Genomic DNA, 23,077 nt, shown 5'->3' on the forward strand with positions numbered 1-23,077 from the left:
AACCCCAGAATGAAGCCTCCTTCCCCACACCAGGGAGCACCCCTGCACCCCCAGAATGAAGCCTCCTTCCCCACACCAGGGAGCACCCCTGCACCCCCAGAATGAAGCCTCCTTCCCCACACCAGGGAGCATGCCTGCACCCCAGAATGAAGCCTCCTTCCCCACACCAGGGAGCACGCCTGCACCCCCAGAATGAAGCCTCCTTCCCCACACCAGGGAGCACGCCTGCACCCCCAGAATGAAGCCTCCTTCCCCACACCAGGGAGCACGCCTGCACCCCCAGAATGAAGCCTCCTTCCCCACACCAGGGAGCACGCCTGCACCCCCAGAATGAAGCCTCCTTCCCCACATCAGGAAGCATGCCTGTGGCCCCTGAATGTAGCCTCCTTCCCCACACCAGGGAGCACGCCTGCAACCCCTGAATGTAGCCTCCTTCCCCACACCAGGGAGCACGCCTGCAACCCCTGAATGTAGCCTCCTTCCCCACACCAGGGAGCATGCCTGCACCCCCAGAATGTAGCCTCCTTCCCCACACCAGGGAGCACGCCTGCACCCCCAGAATGAAGCCTCCTTCCCCACATCAGGAAGCATGCCTGTGGCCCCTGAATGTAGCCTCCTTCCCCACACCAGGGAGCACGCCTGCAACCCCTGAATGTAGCCTCCTTCCCCACACCAGGGAGCACGCCTGCAACCCCTGAATGAAGCCTCCTTCCCCTCACCAGGGAGCACGCTTGAAACCCCAGAATGAAGCCTCCTTCCCCACACCAGGGAGCACCCCTGCAACCCCTGAATGAAGCCTCCTTCCCCACACCAGGGAGCACGCCTGAAACCCCAGAATGAAGCCTCCTTCCCCACACCAGGGAGCACGCCTGAAACCCCAGAATGAAGCCTCTTCATGCTTAGGATGTCTCACACCCTTCTCAGAAAAATGATTTTTAGGTCAGCCAGAAAGGTCTTTTTACTCAGCTCCCTCCCCTTTTCTGGGGGTGGAGGTGAAGTGGGGGGGAGTGTGATTCTGAATTTTCTAGCTTCTATTGATGTTGCTGCTATTGTCATTACTTTCTTATTGTAATGTTATCTATCTTCTTTTATTTTTTGAGACAGAGTCTCACTCTGTTGCCCTGATATCAGGCTGCCCTGATATCATCATAGCTCATAGTAATCTCAAACTCTTGGGTTCAAGTGATCCTCCGGCCTCAATCTTCTTCTTTTAGTGGATATGGTGTCTCCCTGTTGCTCAGGCCGGTCTTGAACTCCTGAGCTCAAGCAATCCTCCAACCTTGGCCTCCCAGAGTGCCAGCATTCGAGTGATAAGCCACTGTGCCTGGCCTGTATAATGTTATCATAAGAAATATGATTATAATTTTTCGGAATTACCTAAATGAGTCTTCCTTCCTAAAGAAAATGCAATGATAGCTCTGTGTGCCAGCCAGTGACTGTAGTCCCAGCCACTCTGGAGGCTGAGGCAAGAGGATCACTTGAGCCCAAGAGGCTGAGGTTGCTCTGAGCTGTGACACTGTCAGGGCACTATACTAGGGGTGACAGAGTGAGACTTTGTTTCAAAGGAAAAAAATACAATAATATTATTTACTTGGCTACTCAAGACCATCAAGTATTTTATTGCATTATGACTTCATGTAATCCCAAAAGCCACTGAGATGTCTCAGTCTCTATTAAAACATTAATAGACCCATACTTAGTGGTGACAACTCCCACACTGACTTCTGTAATTTCTAATAGGTACTCCATCTTCATTTTTCAATAATTTGTTATTGATATGTCATAGTTGTACATATTTGGGGGCACAGGCAACATTTGGTTCAATATATATATATATAATAATCAAATCAAAGTAATGGGAATATTCACCACCTAGAGCTTTTATCTTTTCTTTGTGTTGAGAATGTGGCAGTTCTTCTAGCTATTCAAGATTTAATACCTATATTAAACAAACAAACAAACAAAAATAAGCAGAAGCATTGCCTGTGGCTCAACTGGGCGCCGGCCCCATATGCCAGAAGTGGTGGGTTCAAACCCAACCCCAGCCAAAAACTGCAAAAAAAAAAAAAAAAAAAAGCGGAAAAAAAAGAGATGATAAAACTTGACAGAAATGATAAATAGAATCATGATAAATATTTTTAGAGGTCTAATGGTATTTTCTAGAAGTATGTTTCCCAACTAAGTCATTCATGGCTTTTGTGGCTTCTGTTCAAATATTAAGGGAATTTCCATTTCTCTTTTTTCCTTGGCTATACCGTAGACAGTTGAAATGTCAGAGAATAGCAGAAGTTTTACATGAATTTTCCTGTTAAAAGAGAATCACACCTGATACTAAAACTATGCTGGTTTATTTCTATTCTTAAAAATACATTTCTAATCTTAGAAATGAATATACAGCACCATAGTATTCTCTCAAAGTCATCCTTGCCAATAAGTGACCAAAGTGAAAATAAGAATCCGATGATACAATCCACGATTACTTCCAAGAAGCATGTAGTATATTTGTTCTCTCTTCTCCAAACCAGCCCATTTTAAGCAGAAAGGGTGTGCAGCATTTCAAGCTCACCAGGCCCTTGGAGAAGACATTATATTTTTCTTAATTAAAAACCCGTGCACACTCTCATAAGGCAAATATCTAAATTACAATAAAACAAGCAGTGTCTCTCATTTAAAGAAGAAATGTTTTCTCCCTTTAAAATATTTGTTTTACTAAATAAAATACTTTACACAGTGCCATATGTTACTGTCACTTTGCCTAATCATATTCATTATATTCCATCGTTCTACAAATGTTCCCTGGAGTTACATGAAAGAATATACACTAGTCATTAAAGGGAATTGAGAAATGCCTTTTTCTTTAATGTCATCATAACAACATGAGGAATGATACCCTCAAGACCTGTCCCTAAGAAGTAACTAAAATCTAGTTTCATACATTATAGATTTGTTATGTGATGGCTGATTTTTAATTTAAATAAATAAGTAAAACTGAAATCAAAACTTACAAACAGAAATTGTATACTCAAAGTCTGACAAAGAGGGACTAAAATGGTACTATAAATATTTGTTTAGTACTTGGGCAGCTTTTCCTCCCACATACACACAAATTGTAGAAACCAGGCACACATAGAAAAAGCAAAAAAAAAAAAATGATTTATACTTGGCACTTAAATTTAAAAAATAAAACCCTATATATTTTATTTTCTTTGTTACCACTGCAAAAGGTACTGTGTCTTTGTTTTTTTGTTGTTGTTTGTTTGTTTGTTTGTTTGGTGGGGACATGGGCTTTATGCCTTTATTTTTTTATTATTAAATCATAGCTGTGTACATTAATGTGATCATGGGGAACCATAAACTGGTACTGTGTCTTTGATTCTCAGCTTGACTGTTGTTGGTGTGTATGAAAGTTACTGGTTTGTGTACATTGATTTTGGAACCTGAGACTTTGCTAAATTTATACATAAGTTGCAGGAGTCTCTTAGTTGAATCTTGGGGTTTTCTAGATACAAGATCATATTGTCACCACAGAGTGATAGTTTGAGCACTTCTTATCCCATTTGGAACCTCTTGATATCTTTTCTTGGCTGATAGCTCTAGCAGGAACTTTCAGCACTATGTTGAATAAAAGTGGAGAAAGTGGGCTACCTTACCTAGTTCCAGTTCTAAGGAGGAATGATTTTAGTTTTTCCCTATTTAATATGATGTTGGCTATAAGTTTGTTGTATATTGCCTTTATAACTTTGAAGAATATATGCCATCTATACCAATTTTGTTAAGTGTTTTTATCATGAGGAGTGCTGAATTTTGTCAAATGCTTTATCTATATTGACTGAAAAGATCACACGGTCTTTGTTTTTGCACCAATTTGTGTAGTGAATTACATTCATAGACTTGTGTATGTTGAACCATCCTTGCATCTCAGGGATGAAGCCCACTTGGTTGTGGTGAATTATTTTTTTAATGTGCTGCTGAATTTGGTTTCATAAAATCTTATTGAGAATCTTGCACCTATATTTATAAGGGATATTGGTCTGTAGTTTTTTTTCTTAGTTGTGTCCTTTCTTGGATTTGGTATCAAGGTAATATTGGTTTAATAGAACATACTGGGGAGGATGTTATGAAATAATTTCTGGAGTATAGGTACAAGTTCCTGTTTGTAGGTTTCATAAAATTCAGGTGTAAAACCATTTAGTCCAGGAAGTGAATAACACTAAAGGGAAAATTATAAAGCACTGGGGAAGGAAATAGCAGAGTGCATGAATGAATGAAAAAATATACCATGCTTATCAATTGGCAGAATCAACATTGTTAAATTGGCTCTACTACCCTAAGTTATTTAAAGATTCAATGCAAGTCCAGTTAAAATACCAATAGTTCAATGTTTAGTATGAATCAGAAAAGACCCCAAATAGCCAAGGCAACCTTACATAATAATAAGAAAGTGAGAGGTATTACCTTACCAGACTTCAAGCTATGTTACAAGCTCATAGTTTTAGTTTAGATAGTGGCACAAAAACAGAAACACAGATGTATGGATCATAATGGAGAACTCAGAGATGAAATCATCTTCATACTCCCATCTAATTTTTGACAAAACAGATAAAAACATTCACTGGGGACAAGAACCACTATTCAATAAATGGTGCTGGAAAGACTGGATAGCCACATTTAAAAGACTGAAACAAGGTCTTCATGAAAAAGACCCCAGAAGCAATTACAATAACAATAAAAATAAGTGAATGGGACCTGACCAAATTAAAAAGCTTCTGCACAGCCAGTGACACAATTCAAAGAGGTAATAGGTAACACACAGAATAGGGGGAAATATTTACATGCTGTACATCTAACAGAGGACAGATAACCAGAATCTACAAAGAACCCAAGCAAGCCAGCAAGAAACAAGTAAACAACCACATTAAAAAGTGGATGAAAGACATGAAAAGATACTTATCAAAGGAAAATACACAAATGGCCAACAAATTCATGAAATAATGCTCAACATCTCTATCATTAGGGAAATGCAGATCAAAACCACAAAGAGGTATCATCACCAAACTCCAAAGAGAAAAGCTGGTATTAATAAGTCCCAAAACAACAGACCCTGGCAAGGGTGCAGAGAGAAAAGAACTCTCTGATACGCTGCTCATGTGACTGCACCCCAGTATAACCTGTGTGAAAAATTGTATGGAGATACTACAAAGAACTTAAAGTAGACAAACCATTTGACCCCATTTTCATTTCTGGGTATATTCCCAAAAGACAAAAGGTCATTTTATAAAAAGGACATCTGCACACAAATGTTTATAGCATCACAATACACAATCACAAAGATGTGGGAGGAAAACCATCCATACATGAATGGATTAATACATGTGGTATATGCATACTATGGAGTACTTCTTAGCCATTAAAAAAAAAGGCAATCTTTTGTGACAACCTGGATGGAACTGGAGACCATTCTTCTGAGTGAAACATCACAGGAATGTAAAACCAAGCATATATATTCAACACCAGGTTCCATCTGATAAATCAACACTTAAGTGCACATAAGCAAGTAAATCTCAATGACAATAAAGCTAGGAGAGGGGCAGGTGGAGTAGGAAAATTCATACCTACTGGCTCCACCATGAAGTGCTCTGCTGGCCCCAATGGCAAGCACTGTGGTGGTAGTGGTGGTGGTGAGACTCTGATAATCTTTTGTAGGAATCTGCTTGCTCATTAGAGCTGTGGACAGAGTTGTGTTCCATGACTGTTTTTCTTCTTTCCTCGGCTTCTGAGCACCTGGCCTCTCAGGACAACTGTGTACATCCAAGGCGGAGGTTCCCTCTGCCAGCACGACAGCCTCCAGCCATGTGATGTCCTCCTTTTCTATATGCTCCATGAGTGACCATGGCTGGGAGGTTCTCCTCCTTAGATTAGCCACTTGGTGATCCTTTTATTTCATTGTGAGCACAATTTGACATTTCAACACATTCATGCTGAATGAAAATGAGCCAATCTGGAAGATTACATATGTGATTTCATTTACATAACATTCTTGAATCAGCAGAATTAAAAATGGAGAAGGGAATAGTGTTTGCTAGGCATTAACAATGAGGGTGAGGAATAAGGGTGGTTCTGAAATGGAATCTTGTAATGAATGTGTGCGCGAGTGCAGTCGCAGTCAGAAGCACCTGTGAAGCTGGTGAGATATGAGGAAGCTCTTTGATTATACCAGTGTTAATTTCTACACTTCTACAAGATGTTACAACATACAAAAACTCATAAAAGGTGTAAAGAACTTACCTTTGCATTTTTGCAAGTCCTGGTCAATCTACAATTATTCCAAAGTAAGTTAAATTAAGCAAAAGGATGGAAAGTTTTTTTACCATACAATGCAAATAATAAGATAAAAAGAGTGGCTGTATGAGACTCTGATGAACAAGAAAAGGGCTTTACCTGTAAAAGAGGGTCATTTCACAATGATAAAAGGGTCAGCTCATTAAAGAGACATAACAAATGCAGTTATAAATGTGCCGCTAATAACAAAATATCAAAACCCGTAAAGCAAAACCACAGAAAGAAAAAGAAGATATGTGCAAGTTTAAGGATATAGTTGTAGTTTTTTAATACTTCTCTCTCAAAAATTAAAACATTAAAAGTGACAAAGATCGATTAAAAATGAATAATATTTGTACTATGTTATTATTTAAATGGAGCCCTTGGAAGTATTTAGAAAACTCTGCCCAAATGCCCAATTCATATGCTTTTCAAAAATACATGACTTATTAAGACAGACCATGTAACAGGCTATAAAACATACCTATTTCAATAAAGCTAAATAAAATAATAAAAAATGTGTCCCTAATCCATAGTAGAGTCACATTATATAACAAAAGGGAAATACCTGGAAAAATCCAAATATGTAGAAACCAATCAATATGTTTCTATTTCACTAATAAGTTAAGGAACAATTTATTTGAAAAATTAGAAATATTCAAACTGAGTGCCAATCAAATAATGCTTATTAGAAATTATAGAAGGAGACAATAGATCAATGGATGGATATAGAGCCAGAAAGAAAACTACACAAAAATGGAAGCAAAATAAATTAAATGGAAAAAGTGTAGATTTTTCAACAAATGGAGCTGTAACAAGTAGATGTCTATATACAAAAATAAAAAATAGAAAGACATGAATCTAGACACAGACCTTATGACTTCAATAAAAACTAACTCAAAATGGGTCACAGGCCTAAATACTAAATGAGAAAGTAAGAAAATCCTAGAAGGTAACAGAGGAGAAAATGTAGATGAACTTGAGTGTGATGATATTTCTTAAATGCAAAAACAAAAGCATGATCCATGAAAAATAATTTGGACTTCATTTGAACCAAAAATTCACTTCTATGAAAGGCACTATTAAGAAAAACGTCTGGGCACAGTGGCTCGTGCCTGTAATCCTGGCACTCTGGAAGGCTCCAGCAGGTAGATTGCTTGAACTCAGTTCAAGACCAGCCTGAGTAAAAGTGAGACCCTGTCTCTAAAAATAGTTGGATCTTGTTGGGGGTGCCTATAGTCCCAGCTACTTAGGAGGCTAAGGCAAGAGGATTGCTTGAGCCCAAGAGTCGGAGGTTGCTGTGAGTTATGACACTGCAGCACTCTACCAGGGGTAACAAAGTAAGACTCTGCCTCAAAAGAAAGAAAGAAAGAAACAAGGAAGGAAGGAAGGAAGGGAGGGAGGGAAGGAAAGAAAGAAAGAGAGAGAGAAAATACAAATCACATACAGGAAAAAATATTTTCAAAAATATATATGACAAAGGACTATTACGAAATATACCCAAAGAACTCTTAAAGGAACAAAACGTGAACAGAAGATCCAATTAAAATATGGGTAAAACGTTTCAACAAACACCTCATCAAAGAAGATGCACAAAGAGCAAATAAGCATATGAAAAGATGCTCTACATTATTTGTTATTACAAAAATGCAAATTAAAGCAATGAGATGCCATTATCCACCTGCTAGAATGTTTAAAACCCAAGACACTCACAACACCGGATGATGGTATAGAGTAAACCGTCAGGAACTCTCCTTCATTGCTGGTGAGAATAGCCACTGTGGAAAGCACTTCAGCAGTTTCTTAAGAAAAACAAACAAACAAACATATTTCTGTCATACAGTCCATCAACAGTTCTCCATGGGAGTGTCCACACAGCAGTTTATAAGAGCCTGTTCATAACTTCCAAACTTAGAAGCAACCAAGATGCCTTGTAGTAGGTGAATGGATAAGCACACCGTGCTGCACCCTAACATGAAGTATTACTCAGTGACAGACAGAAACAGCCGTGAAGCCACACAAGACACACAGGACCCTAGAAGCTCATGAACAAGTGAGAGAAGCTGGCCCAGGTGGTACAGTCCAGCCAGGAAGCCTCTGAAGCTGTGTTCCCTTCTGATCCGCCCCCCTTCCCTTCTAACCATAGTCTTTGATAAATAAACGTTTAATGTGAGTGTGTTAAAAAAGTATGTGTTGTTTTTGTCCAATATTATTCTATTCCATATGTTACCCATGTTTTCCAAAATTAAACATGTGACTTAATTTTTATTTTAAGACTTGTAGTAAAAAAGGAGGTTTACTCAAATTTAGGTCCCAGAAGTAATTAAATGAAAAACAAAACGAGACGCCATTTGTGTATACACATGTTTCATACCTCTTAGATGGGCTAGCATAGTTGTTAATTAAATTTCGGCATATGCATTATAAATTATAGGAAGAACTTGATTTTGTTGATATTTAAAGTATATAGATGAGCATTTAGTTCAAAGTGCTTGTCAAGAGTTATTCAGTTTTAAATAATTATATGCACAAATACATGTACTTTATAGAAAATCAACCTTTTAATCCATTTTTTTCTGTTTGCTAATGAACTTTGAATTCAACCTATGAGTTTAACCCTTTTGAGGCAATCTGTTACTTGGATAACCTGCCGGGGTTTCTTGCTCATTTCGTGATGTAAGGTGCGGCCTCCCTCCTCTGCACTCCCACACACTGTGCCCATCAGTTGTGACTTATGTTTCCCACTATAGCCTTCACTCAAATTTTTCTGATCGTTTTTCATTGTATTTGTTCAGTTCCTCTAATAAGCTCCTTGAAGGCTGTAATATTGCTCTATTAGTTTCTGTCTCCCACAGACACAAATTAGGCAATCAAATTTTCTTGAAAGGCATTATGAGGTTTGCCTTATTTTTCTTAATTTTACCTTTCCAAGGTGCCCTTGTCTTTAATCCAAGCTACTGAAAACAAATGTATCTTGAATTTCCTGGCGTCAGTGATTGAAACTAAAATTATACAGCATAGCATGAGCTAAGTGGCCACTTCTTTATTTGTCCATTCTAAAGATATTATTAGTCATGAAATGCCCACACCAGATGTTTTCCCTTCTGGGTTTGTCAATTCCAGGAAAAGACAGGAGATTCAGGCAAGTGCATCAACAAATCTAGTGAACTGATACGTGAATTGCCCTTGGTGATTTGTGTTCTCTAAGTGTTTAGTTCCTTTGTAAAACTAAGGGTATTTAATGACTCCAAAAATGAAAAGTCTGATAACAGAAGATGAATACTCATGACAAATGAACTGTTTAATTAAACAAATATTCATTGACTTTGTGTCACCACAAATCTGTGTATTAAATTACCTATTTTACAGTACTAAAATAGGATACTGGCACTATAACTAGTCTAACACATTTACTTTAAATGCATAATTTAGTAACATTTGTTTACCATCAGAGGTTTGTCAATTTTAAATATTTTTATTTTTAGTGTTACAAATTTTCCATGCTTCAGAATATATAATCTTTGCAAAGTATACACTTACCAAATTATAGTGATAAGTGAAAATGAAATAGGAAATAGGAAAAATATGAAAAACAAATGGTTAGTCCTGAAAAGAAGCAATTGGTCTCCCAGACAAACTTTTCTCCTATAACATTCAAATTTTGCTTTCTAATATACTGAAATTTAAATTTCCAAAGGTCACTTCAACTGCTCACAACAAGCTTTAATGGATGCATATTTAGAACGAAGTTTTTACACACTTCTAAGTTTTGGAAAACATTAGATCATAGAATATCATCCGAGTCCTCATAATTGTTTCTAAAAACATTCGTGGGTTCAACAGAAAATTTAGGGCCAACTCAGATGGCTTTAAGAGACTGATCAATGCCTGGGGAGCTTGGAATACAAGAGCAGAATCAGATGCTGTTAATTTGGGTTTCCTGCCATGTAAAGTGCATATGCCCCTGACTAATTCAGAGCATCGTGGAGCAGATTTTGGAGACTATGAGATTGTGATTGATGCATCAAAGTGGCAGAGCAGAATGAGGAGGCCAGTCTCAGGTTTAATTACTTCACAGAAGCAGCTGTTCACTCATTATAGGTCATGAGTGTCATTGGCATCCTCTTTGTCCTCACCCCACAGATACAGATAGAACGTCTGCAGCCGATGGAGCACAGCTGTTTTGTGGGCCCTGCATTCCTAACGGGGCCAGCAGCTGCCTGCTTCTGTGAGCTGTGCGTCTGCCCGTCTGCCTTGAAGCACTCACACAGGAGGACAGAGATGTTCATTCTATGGCAAATAGGTCTGCACATCTCTCCCAGGGGTCCTGCCTCTGAAGAACACTTTTCAGGAGTCGTTTCCCCCATGCTCAGCTTGACTCACAGAACAAAGAATGTCTGGACAGTCAGTTCCTAAATGATCTTCCTTTCTGCAGCCAGAAACTCTTCATGTTCTCTGAGATTATTAATGATCACAGATGAATGCACAGACCAACGCAACTTCTTCAAAGTAACACAGTGATTAGAAAAAAATGGAAAGCATTTTTGTTAAGAGATCGGAACCAAATTAGTCTTTTCTAGGAAATGTACATAACCATAAAGGAAAAATAAAACAGATATGGCTACTAAGAATTATAAATGCTTCTAAAGTGAGGGTCACCATAAATAAAGTTGAGAACAGAAACAAGAGAAAAAGAGATAATGTTTGCAAGGCATATACTAGATAAGGCATTTAATTTTCCTTAAATGCAAAGACTATTAGTAAGAAAGTAAGAAACAATCAGATTGGGCGGCGCCTGTGGCTCAAGGAGTAGGGCGCCGGTCCCACATGCCGGAGGTGGCGGGTTCAAACCCAGCCCCGGCCAAACTGCAACCAAAAAAAAAAAAAAAAATAGCCGGGCGTTGTGGCGGGCGCCTGTAGTCCCAGCTACTCGGGAGGCTGAGGCAAGAGAATCGCTTAAGCCCAGGAGGTTGCTGTGAGCTGTGTGAGGCCACGGCACTCTACCGAGGGCCATAAAGTGAGACTCTGTCTCTGAAAAAAAAGAAGAAAAGGAAATCAGCAGAACACTGTGTAAACCTGCACATACATGGATCGATACGGATCTATCTTTAGAAATGATAAAGTTTTAGCAACATAAAGAGCAAAATATTTTTAAATTGTTTTAATAGGAATTATGATTAATTTTTATTTGGAAAAAGTATGCACATCATAACACGACTTACCATCTTACAGAGTACGACTACGCGACATTTGGTACAACCACAATCTCCAGTGATCATTACTAGTCTCTCCTCCCAAAATATTTTCATCATCCCCCAAAGAAACTCCATAATCACTAATGCCCCACCCTCTTCTCTCCCCTCTCCTGGAAACCACTGAAATTTCCTCCATAAATTTTCCTACTTAAGATATTTCTTATAAATGAAATCCTACAAGAAGTTGCCTTTTATGTACGGCTTCTTTCACTTGGCATAATGATGTCTTCTAAGTTTATTTATGTTGTAGCAGACACGAGAACGTCATACCATTTTATGACTGAATACTACTCTCAAGTTCTGAAACTTTGTAGAAACATGTGCTAGTGTGTGTGTCCCCCGCATGTTGCAGTCCTCAAGATTATTTTATCTGTCCAGAGTCTCTTGCAACTCCTCATTAACTGCAGGATTGAATTTCCATTTTTCCAAAGAGGGATTGAGCTTTGGATGGGGATTGCATTGAGGACATACATGACTTTAAGAAATATTGTCATTTTTGACAATATTAAATCTTAAATTATACTAATGGAGGTAGGTGCCTTTACATGTATTTGGTTTTCTGTAACTTTCGTCAGCAGTATTTTGTTTTTTTCACTGGGCTAGTCTTCTACCACCTCGGATAAACGTACTCCTAAGTATTATTCTTTTGACATGATTATACACTGAATAGTTTTCTAATTTTCCTTTTGCATTATTCACAAATAGCAAAGTTTTAACCATAGTTACTAATGGAATGGAAAAGGAAGGTCAGAAGTTGTAAAAAGCTTTTACTTCTTATTTTATGTAACAAAGGAATTTTTTTTTAACTTTGCTTTCTGTGATTGTCTGCCTTTTTTTTTTTAATGTAAGAAGAAAGAAATTGTACACATATAAACTCTATGGACATAAACGTTTCTCTAGGCTTGGCACCTGTGGCTCAAGCGGCTAAGGTGCCAGCCACATACACCTGAGCTGGCGGGTTCGACTCCAGCCCGGGCCTGCCAAAACAACAACAATGGCTGCAACCCAAAACAGCCAGATGTTGTGGCAGGTGCCTGTAATCCCAGCAACTTGGGAGGTGGAGGCAGGAGAATCGCTTGAACCTAGGAGTTGGAGGTTGCTGTGAGCTGTGATGTCACAGCACTCTACCCAGGGTGACAGCTTGAGGCTCTGTCTCAAAAAAAAAATTTTTTTTTCTCTAGATAACTGTCAAGAATTCCTACATCTTTGTGCCATTCTGAGACCCTGGCACTAATTTCTAGCCCCAAAGTGATTTGATTCTTCTTTTTTGAGTAATCTCCAGACACTCCTTTCCCCGGCAGTTGCAGCCTCAGATGTAGAACAGGGAGCCTGACTCCTCTCTACACACTTCTCTGCAAATTAGCCTTTGATTATAATGCCTCAGAGAGGCAACTAAAATTTCTTAAGTTCTTACTGTATGTGAAAGAACCTTTTTTCATGTCCTTCTAACTCTCAGGTTGGTGGTGGGAAAGTTAGAGATGGGACCTGGTCCTTAGGATGGATGGCCTTGAAAGAACTCAAAGGATCCTTTTAAGGATAAAAGAGTTAATAAAAAGCTTTTGACCTTATATTGCTTCTTATAATAAAATGGAAAATATCAGGAAATAAACATAAAAATGTATTTTATGCTATTGCTTTTCATCCTTTTTCATAGCTAATTTTTTTTTCTTGTTTCTCTGATGATTTCAGGAATAATCATTTTAAGAAGTCTTTAATCACCTAAGAGAAGCCAAATCTTACCTCGGCATGGTTCTGTTTAAAAAGAAATTTTCTTTAAAAGTAACCATATTTTCCCTCTCATTATCCACTCCTCTTTTCAAAAGTTGCCTTTTCCTTTTGAAATGTCTTTACCCCCAAGCTTAAGATAATAAAAAATTGAATATATGTGTACTATGTATGTGTGTGTGTGTGTGTCATTTAAAAGGATTTCAGTTTTCTGTTTTGCATTTAAAAACTCCTTTGAAGTTTACCTTGCTTTCTCCTGGGTAAAGGGAAAACAGCTAGGAATAATTGAACTAGATTTGTATGTGGGTTTGAGAGACAGTCTCAGGCAGGGACAAATGACAGCTACCCAGGACAAGTATTCTCCCAGGGCAAGATTTTTTTTTAATTGATCAATTTATTAGCTTTTTAATAGCAGTGCTTTGGTGGTGAATGTGCGTATGCATGTATAGAGAAAGACAGTGTATTTGGTTTCTAAAAATAAAAAACGTGTCATAGTAGTCACCCTAGAATTTGTAAGTTAAGTATACTCTGAATAAAGCCCTGAGTTTTTTTCACCCCTTTTTATATTTCTCTTCATCATAGTAAATGTGCTGTACTTGTAATGATTTTTTTTTTTTTTTGCAGTTTTTGGCCGGGGCTGGGCTTGAACCTGCCACTTTCAGCATATGGGGCCGGTGCCCTACTCCATTGAGCCACAGGCACCACCCTTTGTAATGAATTTTTAAAGGGAATAAGCTCTCCATCTGCCCATGTCTTTGGAAATGATTTGTCGTGAGCCATGCATTCACATCCTCTCTTATTTCCCGGAAATTTCTATCTAGTTTCAATTTGTTTCAGAGATTTGTAAGTTATTCTTTGTTATGAGCCTATGGTTGATTTAAAAACAGGATTTCTGAAGTACCAAAAGAGATTGGCCTGAGATAGAAAGTTCAAAGTAATTTTTTTGTTCAATTATGAAACAGTCAAAGTTTTCCTTTAGATTTTTATGGCCTGATAAATAACAAACAGAAAGAAACCTTAACCCTTTCTGAACAAGTGCAGGAGAGGCTCATGATGCCGGGAGCTCCACCTCTGCCCCTTTCCATGACATCTGCCGTGTTCAGCAAAGTGAGTGACAAGAGGGGGTTCCTTTCTGGGCCCTGGATGCTGACTCCTTGGATAGGGTCAATCTACAGCTGCAGATGCTGCTGTTGTAATCAGAAGATAGAAAATGGTGCAGCAGAGAATTCAAACTGATTCTGAGCCTCGGATGAGTGTATATAAACATGTAATAAATCTAATCAAACAAGGATCATCTGAGCTGTATTAGCCATGTATATTCACACTTTCAACTGGCTTACTCCCTGTGACCCAGAAGGTCTCACCGGCTTTCTACTACTGCGGGTTTCTGTGACTTTTCTAGGCAGATCAATGTAATCAAACAGGGGATGAAATGAGAACTCTGAGGAGCCAGAAACTTAAGTATTTTCTAGTTAGACGATTGCCAGTGAAGCTAAATCTATATGTTCTGTGTTAGGGATATTGCATTGGAGAATATGGACAAGAGAGGGAAAAGGGGGCCTTTGGAACAACTATTTGGTGCTCTCAGAGTGAGAGAAAGGCGGGGGGATGGGAAGAGTGAGAGATGTATGAAAAATCTTACCTACAACTTTATGCGTCTTATGTACTGTGCAAATACTATATGCACATCTCAACAGAATGGTCCCTATGGATGAATTTGAGACAGCTTGCTGCTAAGAAATCATCACAAATAACAAAATTAGGATAAAAAGACCAAGTTAAAAAAAAAAACACTGAAATTGTAAGAACAAACTCTAGCACTCCCAAAATACTGCTGAAGGAAGTGATGATTATTCCAGTTTTTTCTGTATTTGTCCAATCTTTCTATTTTCCTTGAAGTTCTATTAATTTAACTCTGTGTATTTTGATGTTCCTAACTCCATCCATATTTGAGATGATTATTTTTTCTTGGAGAATTAATCCTTGTATCACTGTGTAACACTCCTCATTATTTCTTGTGATTTTCTTTGCTTTGAATTCTGTGTCTCAAAGTAACATATCTATTTCAGCTTTCTCTTTATTAGTGTTAGAATTGTTTATTTTTCTCCATCCTTAATTTTTAACCTGAGCCACTATATTTTAAACAGGTTTTCATACACAATAAAATGTTGTATATCCACTCTTGATAGTCTCTGCCACTTAATTCGTGTATTTAAATCATTCTCACTTAAAGTCATTATTAATATGGTGGCTTTAAAATCTATCACGTTTGTAACTGTTTTGCATTAATTGCATTTGTTCTTTTTTTCCCCCCTGTTTTTCTGACTTGTTTGTTATAGTTCTCTTTTTATTAGTGTAAAAACCACCCTAGAGTTTGCATTACACAGTTTTACCTCATCTAATTCCACCTTCAACACACACTAACCCACTTTGTGTGTGAAGCAAATACCTTACATTTTATTTTCAATTTCTGCCTCTTTTTTCTTATCATATTTTTATTATTCATTTCAATTATCCAGATGCTATTATCACCCAATAAATTGCAACCATAATTATTTTAAACAGTTATTTTTAGGCCCATTCAGAATAAGAAAAATAAAATATTTTCTTATTTCTTTCTTGATGTAGATTTTAATTTCTGACATATTCTTCTCCTTTATGGAAAATTCATTTTATCATTTTTGCAGGGAAAATACTATGGCAAAAAAAGATCTCTCAGATTCCATTGGTCTGAGAAAGCTTTTATTTCTCCTTCCCATGTGAAGAGTAGTGTCATTGGATAGAATATTCCAGATTGATTTTCTTTCTTCACTATCTGATGATTTCTTAGAAGTTCACTATAATTCTTACAATTATGTCTGTTGAATAGGTATTTTATTTCTCTGGCTATTTTATATTTATTTATTTATTTATTTATTTATTTATTGAGGCAGAATCTGACTTTGTGGCCCTTGGTAGCGTGCTGTTCATCACAGCTCACAACAACCTCAAACTCTTGGGCTTAAGCGATTCAGCGCCACAATGCCCCACTAGTTTTGTGGGTCTTGTTTTTGCTGAGGCTGGTCTCAAACCCTTGAGCTCAAGCAATCCACCCATCTCGGCTTCCCAGAGGGCTGGGGTTACAGGTGTGAGCCACCGCATCCGGCCTCTTTTGCTATTTCTAATGGTGTCTCTTTTCTCAAGTATTGTTAGTGTGAATATAATATTCCTAGGTGTAGATTTATGCATATATGTCCAGCTGGTGTTCTCTGAGCTTCCTGCCTCTCTGGTTTGGTGTTTGTCATTAATTTTGCAAAGTTCTTAACCATTATCATTTCAAATATTTCTTCTGCAGCGTCCTCTCCTTATCCTCCTTTTCTCCAACCTTTGAAATTTATGAATGTTCTACTCTCAATTTTTTGAATTATTCTTTTCTTTTTGCATTTCAGTTTGGGAACTTCATTAAACTGCCTTCTAAATTTGCCTTCTCTTTCCTTGGCTGTGTCTAGTCTATTGATGAGCTCATGAAAATCACTTCTCATTTCTGTGGCAGTGTTCCTCATTTCCAGGATTTTCTTTTGATTCCTTTGTAGAGCTTCTACTTCTCTGGGTAAATTATCCATCTGTTTTCTCAGGTACTCTGATGTTTTCCATATGAACATATTAACTTACATATTAACTATAATTTCATAATACAATTACTGTTAATCATAGTTTTTAAAAATTTCTGTGTAATTTCTAAAACCTATGTTATACTCGAGTCTAGTTCTGATGTTTATTTTCTCTCTTCAAACTGTGGCTTTTCTTGCTTTCTGGCAGGGCTTGTCATTTTTGTTTAAAGAGGTAAAATTAATTGAGATAATAGGATTTGTGTAAAACGGGGTCAAAGTTGTGCTATATTTAAATGTTTATGGCAGCTGTACCTTATAAGTGCACTGGGGCGCTTGGTTTTGTTAACTGAAAAAAATAACAAACTTTGTAATTCAGAAAAGGGAAGCTTTCCTTCTTCTTCTTCTTTTTTTTTTTTGGCCGGGGCTGGGTTTGAACCCACCACCTCCGGCATGTGGGACCGGCGCTCTACTCTTTGAGCCACAGGCGCCACCCGTTGTTTTTTTTTTTTAAGAGACACAGTCTTACTTTGTCACCCTTGGTAGAGTGCGGTGGTGTCATAGCTCCCAGCAACCTCCAGCTTTTGGGCTTAGGTGTTTCTTTTGCCTCAGCCTCCAGAGTAGCTGGGACTACAGGCGCCCACCACAACGCCCAGCTATTTTTGGTTGCAGTTTGGCCAGGGCCGGGTTTGAACCCACCACCCTCGGCATATGGGGCCGGCACCCTACCCACTGAGCCACAGGTGCCACCTGGAAGCTTTACTTCTCATAATGCTTTCTGCTCAGAGTGGCCACTCTGGCAGGCTGCAAGGAAGAACAAACCAGTAATATGTGCTCCAAGGCAGGAGAATTGGAAACAGGAATTTATACTGGATAAGGCAGTGAAATATACTTATTGGACAAGCTATAGGAGGAGTTTGGGATATTTATGGAAAGAGAAAACATTCACATGCATACTTGTGCATTATACCTCCCGACCCCACTTGGCTGAGAACTCAGTTGTAAGATTTTACTGGGGTCCGCTTAGCCCTCAGAAGCGGAAAGCTTGGGATTTTGTTTTTGGTTTCACTTCCTGGCTGTTTTAGGGCTTCTTGTAAGTCCTCCCTAAATAGAGTCTATGCCAGGTATCATGGGGCTTTTCTAGCTGTCAATCCTTGGGAACCTCCCTGAGTGGTGTTACAGTTTGGGGATCACTCTGTAATTTCACTCTTAAACCTCATTCATTTATCTGAACATGAGTCCCTGTGTGACATTCTCAAGCGAGACAGGAAGGCTAGAGGGACCTACATCAGAGAAATGGCCTCCTCTGCATGGGGTGTGGCTCTGCTAAGAGTTTTATCCTGGAGATGAGACGCCCTACACATCCAGCACAAGCCTGCTCTTCCCACCACCTGCCTCAGCCACGAGAAGAGAGTGCTTGGATTCTCACCATGAGCACCTATGGGTTTCCAGAGGCAAAGTGTACAAAATGCGGGGTGCCCTTAAGATTACAGTTCCCAAGTGCTTCTCATTCTCAAACCAGTGCACACTCAGCCTCCTCCAATTCATCAAAATTCCCACTTATGCGATCCCACCAGTTTGTGGCTCTGGTGGTTTCTCCAGATCAGAAGGTCTTGCTTGTGAACCCCAAGAGTTGCCTGTTTCACCAGGTTTCTGAGTGGTAGCTTGGATTGGACCTCTATGAGTCCAAATACCTCATTGATTATTCATTTTGTTCTGTGTTTTGCTTCCTATGGAGTAATGACCTCCAAAGCTCCTTAAAAGTCAGAGCTGAACCTGGAAGTCTCATATAAAGTGAATGTCGCAGTCAAAGAACTTCCAAGTATCAGATGAAAGTAATGAATGATAGATAAATACTGTTAGTCTATGGGCTTCATTTTACTTTCTTTAAACTAATTTTCTTTTTTACTGGCTTTCTAAAGTTAATATATATACGAAAATATATACAGGGTTAAATTGCACAAGAACTTTATGTATACCATACATATATATATATATATATACACACAGTAAGTGGGAAAAATATGATGGCTTAGAGGTAATGCTCTATTAATGAAAACATTTAGCAAGGAAACACGAATAGGAGACTTGTGTCCCATAAGCTCTTATATTGTATGTGATAAGCATGTTAACAGAAACATTTACCATAACACCCAGGAATGTGGTAGAAATACATGTGTGTATATAAACAGCTGTGTTCACGTGTGTGTATATACGCTTACATGTATTATGCCATATGGTCAACTGCTAATATCCACAATTGCAAAAGCCAATTAATGTAAGTATTAAATTTCTATTATTCTTGTGATGCTACTAAAAGTAGTTATTTAAAATCCCAAATCATGATACAGGCATTGGTGAGTGAGACTAGGAAGAAGTTTTATGTATTTTGGTCATTATTTTGGTCATTATGTATTTTGGTCATTATGTTTCCTCATTTGGAAAAGAAAGCACATCACCAACTTTCTTATTTCTTGCCTTTCTTAGAGGCATAGCCTGGACATCTAGGTCCTGGGGACATTATTATGCTTACTGGAAGTTCCATCTCATCATTTGTGAGCTGGCCTGGTTAGTTTTGTCCTCACCTCTTCTTCAGCAAGTGAATATGGCTTGAAGAATCAACTGACACGGAAGAGTTGTACAACACATTAGCAGTACTGTCTAGATCAACCCACCCTGCCCGTCCTGACTTACAGACAGAGAGAGAGAGGGAAAAGCAGCTGTAATCCTGTGACAAAATTATTTATATTTTGTCCCTCAAATCAAAACTATTCTGAAATAATTAAAATAAAGTCTATGTTCAGGTTCTTTTATGCATTTTAAAGTGAGATATTAGCTCTTAAAACCTTTTATTCAACTTTTTCTTAACATGCAAAGGTCTACACATTTGCTAAATTATATAAGACAAATGTAGTAATAAAATACATTAATTTTAATTTTATTTTTATTTATGTATTTTTTTTTGATCCAGAGTCTCACTGTGTCTCCCTTGGTAGAGTGTTGTGGCATCACAACTCACAGCAACCTCCAACTCCTGGGCTTAGATGATTCTCCTGCCTCAGCCTCCTGAGTAGCTGGGACCACAGGCGCCAACGCCCGGCCATTTTTTGTTGCAGTTTGGCCAGGGCAGGGTTTGAACCTGCCACCTTTGGTATAAGGGGCCAACGCCCTACCCACTGACCCACAGGCCCTAAAATAAATTTATTTACAAAATTTGGAGTTGGTCTTCTGAATTCTTAAAATAGTGGATGAGATTCAATAGTCACAGAAATTTTTGTAAAAATATTTTGACTTCAGACAAATGACTAATCCTGATTCCAAAGGGAATTTGTTAAAATGTTTCACTACTGTGAACATTATTTATTATTCATTACTGGTATAGATGCGATTCATTCTAGATTTTATAGGTTAATGAGTAGTGAGAGAGAAGCTGACATATTTAAAACTGAGGGTGGATAATTCAAAGAATATTCATGTTTGAATTTGGAATGTCAGATGTACAATAAATCTCCGTTCTTAGTGAAGAACAATGATGCTAGACATGAAAATCACAGACTAATTCCTTGTGTTTTTGAATCATTTTTACTCCATTTGCATGTTATCAGCTAATTGGAAACCCCTCTTGATGCCTTCTGTACTGTGCATTCAGCATTCACACAGAATTATTTGTAATCTTCCACTGCAGTATTACTGACCTAAAACTTCCACATCTGGGGTTGTGCACTTTTAGAAAGTAAAGATGGAAAATCAACATATATTTATTACACATTTGTACTAAAGAAGCAGCTCAGAAAAGAGGACGTTTAGTAGCAATGACAGAAAAAAACTTGGCTTGAGAATGGCAAAATCATTTAAAGTTTTTCATAAAGGCATTCTCTATTAATACTGATGGTTTCTACTAAATTGCATTGCTTAAATTGGGGGCAGTCTTCCTCGACATCCCGTCTACGACTGCGACATCTCTCTGGGCCACACTGCAATGTCTACAGAGGGACTTGCAGAACTGGAGGGAGCGCTGCAGTCTGTGTGCCCTTCCCCACTCCCTGATGGCTGTAATTCATAAAGAGTTTGTGAATATGGCTTAAAGATTTATGCATGCCACATCATTTTTCTCCCCCTGAACTTCCAAGGTGACAAAGTTGACTTTACCCCATCATGTTGGGCTTGGCTTTGCCCAGTGATCTGTTAGAATTACAGATGGGGTCTCTCCACCGCTCTTCTCTCGGCCAGGGTGGACTTGAGCCCCATCCCTTTATCCTCAGGTTAACAGTCCTCTCTGATGTTCATCATTGTTTCAGTTAAAAATCTTTTTTATTTTTTTTTTCATTGTTTTTTATTTATTTATTTTTTTGGCCGGAGTCGGATTTGAACCCACCACCTCTGGTATATGGGGTTGGCGCCCTACCCCTTTGAGCCACAGGCGCCGCCCTCAGTTTAAAATCTTTTATATTTAAAGCCTTTTAGAAAATTTATCTCTTCTCTGACATTACTCATTTTAGGCTAAGGACAGATCATTCAGCTTTCACCAGAGTTTTCATCTTTTAATCTTACCTCAAAAAAAACAAGTTTCATTTCCCTTGATCATCTGAGCTGTCTGTCTTGGGCTTGTTAGAAATATGTAGAAAGCTTGTTTCAACCTCACAGCTATATTAGGTTTCATATACGCAAATAACAGTTTCTCTCCTGCTTATGACATGTCCTAATTGATGTCCCAGGATGCTTGCTTTGATTGGTTGCACTACACTAGCACAATCAGTTAATATACGAAGGCTCTGGGGGGAAAATTACAGCATTTATCATATCCATTTGCAGTATAAAATTAGCAGCCTTTTCATGTTTATATCCGCTGTTCCGGATACAAAGTAGGAGCTTACTAAAACTTTTTAATTAGCTATGGGCAATGGCTAATTTTTCAGCTGCACATATAATTTAAATGTAAGATTCTTCTTAACTTGAATGTATAGACAAAGAGAAAGTGTATGGTCCTCGGAATAATGGCCTACATATGTAATTCTTTCTGTTTATGCCAAATTTGATTCTCTTATTTAAGCTTCATAAAACACTTCAAGGCAAGAAGAGTGTGTGATTCCTTTTTTTACATTTACCCCTTCTGTGCGATGGTTCCCTTATCCATCTTGGCTGGCTACTTATTAGTTCTCTGATGATGAAAACTTACTGCCTTAGTTTCCCTGTGCAAACTTAACATTTTGGTTTATGACTGCTAAAGACTTGGGGCCAGGAGCAGTTAGTATCATCACAGAATTCACAGAATTTGTGCGTAAATAATGTTATTTCCATTTCTTTTTGCATGACTGAAGAAGCACTGCCAATCTCAGATGTTTTAACTCTCTTTTCTCCCATTCAGAGACAAAATTCAACAAAGAAAAAAATAACACCCCGATTCTCATTTCTTCCTATTAAATTCATGCTGTACCCTAAAGTCAACTGCTCCCCTGTCCCTCATGCTCGGCGCCTCTTGTGCTTGCTTTTTAATCATAAAGCTGAATCAAAGGGATGTTTTAAGTGTATGCACTGTAGAACTGGGGACACATTCTATGCCTTAAATCTTTCAATACCTTTTTTTTTTCTAGATTTATACATCTCCATAATGCAAACTTGCACATGCCATTCTATAAATGTTTAGGTTTTCTCTTGTTCTATTGTTGTGCCCAGATCTCAAAATCCCCCACAAAGACCACCAGGGAGCTGAGTCCAATGCAAAAGCAAAAGAGCCTTTATTGCAAGCTCAAGCTCAAGCTTGGGCTCCTGAGGGCTCCGCTGCAACGAATCCGAGCCAGGAGCCCTGAGCTCTGTAGCAGGGGTATTTTATAGTGTAGCACAGCAAAGTGGGCGTATACAATTTAAACAAAGGGGCTGCTTCTGGATTGGCTGCCGCTGGGCCTGCCATATGGCCTGATCCAGAGGGTGGTTCCCGATTGGAAGCCGGTGACTCATGGTGACTTGTCATTTTGGGGAAATGCCTGCTTTTACAGGAAAGTAAAACTTTCACAATAAAATGGCGGAGAAAATGAAACTGAACAACTAAAATGGTGTCGGTCTGGTTCTCTCACTATTCCTAATACAGATGGAGAACAGCTGAGGTCTGTTTCCCCCATGCCAGTCTTTTGTATCTTGAGGGACTTTTAGGCTACCTGAAGTCTTCCGAATTACTTTACCTTATTTTTTGTGTTT

This window comes from Nycticebus coucang, chromosome 13, assembly GCF_027406575.1.
Source record: "Nycticebus coucang isolate mNycCou1 chromosome 13, mNycCou1.pri, whole genome shotgun sequence".
Taxonomy (NCBI): domain Eukaryota; kingdom Metazoa; phylum Chordata; class Mammalia; order Primates; family Lorisidae; genus Nycticebus; species Nycticebus coucang.